Here is a 1,690-nt window from a genome sequence, read left to right as displayed (position 1 = left end):
TCAAGGTCAGCAGTTCGATACTACCAGCTGTTCCATGGGAGAAAGATGAGGCTTTCTGCTCCCATAAAGATTTACAGCCTTGGAAACCCTGTACATGGTCGCTATGAGTTGGAACAGACTCCATGGCACACAGCTAGCCAATCAATAATTACACTGAATATAAATGGGTTAAAAGCACCAGCTAAGACACAGAGAGTAGCAGAATGGATAAAAAACTGGATCCTTGTATATGCTGTCTTCAAGAGACACACCTAACACTCAAAGACAAAAATAGAAAAAAAATATGCCAAACTAATTACAATAAAAACTAAGCAGGAGTGGCAATACTAATCTCTGATAAAATAAACACTAAGAAATAAAAAAACAAAACAAAACAGCATGAGAGACAAAGAAGAACACTATCTCATGGTTAAAGGATCAATTGCACAAGAGGACATACCATAATAAATATCTATGCTCCCAATGAAAGAGTCCCAAAATACATAAAGCAAATCCTAATAGAACTGAAGAAGGAAATAGAGAACTCTAAGAAATGTGGGACAACATTTCTTCCAATGTGGGAGACTTTAATACACCACTTTTGAAAAAGGAGAGAAAAACAATAAAGAAGCTCAGCAGAGAGACACAGAGGAACTGAAGAACACAACTCATTAACTTGATCTCATAGATTTGCACAGAGAATTAAATCCAATAACAGCACAATACACATTCTTTTACAATGCACATGGCCACAAAACAACTCTTCATAAATTTAAAAACATCAAAATACTACAAAGCATCTTCTAAGATCATAATGCTATGAAATAAGAAATCAACAACAGATCTAGGAAATAAAATCATATACATAGAAACTGAATAACACTCTGGCTAAAAGAAGTTATTGGGTAGTAGAACAAATAACAAGTGAAATAAAAAAATTCCTATAAACAACTGAGAACAAAAACACAACATACCAATCCTTTGGAACACAGCAAAAGCAATGTTGAGAGGACAATTTATTGCAATAAATGCACACATCCAAAAAGAAGAAAGAACCAAAATCAATACATTAACACAACATCAATAACAATTAGAAAAAGACCAGTAAAGTAAAGCTACAGCCATCAGAACAAAATAAATAATGAAGATTAGAACAGCTATAAATGATATAGAAAGTAGAAAAGCTATTTAAAAAATTAACAAGAAGCTGGTTCTATGAAAATGCGAATAAAATTGACAAACCATTGGAAAATCTAACAACAAAAAAAAGAGGTTGAAGACAAAAATAACACATAAGAAACCACATGGGTGACATTACAACAGAAGCAATGGAAACAAAAAGGATAATTAAGAGTACTATGAAGAGTTGTACTCCAACAAATTTGAAAACTGTAGAGGAAATGGATGTATTTTTAGAAAAATACGACCTAACTAAACTTACACAAAGTGAAGTAGAAAACTTGACCAGACTTATAACACAGGGAGAAATTGATCAGGTCATCAAAAAACACCAAACCAAAAAATTCCAGGCCCAGATGACTTTACTGGGAATTTTACCAAACACTCAGAGAAGGGCTGACACTAATTCTACTCAAACTGTTGCAGAATATATATATGTTGTTGTTGTTGTCAGGTGCCATCGAGTCGGAACCGACTCATAGCGACCCTATGCACAGCAGAACGAAACAATGTTCGATCTTGGGCCAACCTC

Source organism: Chrysochloris asiatica, unplaced genomic scaffold, assembly GCF_000296735.1.
Source record: "Chrysochloris asiatica unplaced genomic scaffold, ChrAsi1.0 scaffold00165, whole genome shotgun sequence".
NCBI classification, from domain to species: Eukaryota; Metazoa; Chordata; class Mammalia; order Afrosoricida; family Chrysochloridae; genus Chrysochloris; species Chrysochloris asiatica.
This window is presented reverse-complemented; position numbering follows the sequence as displayed.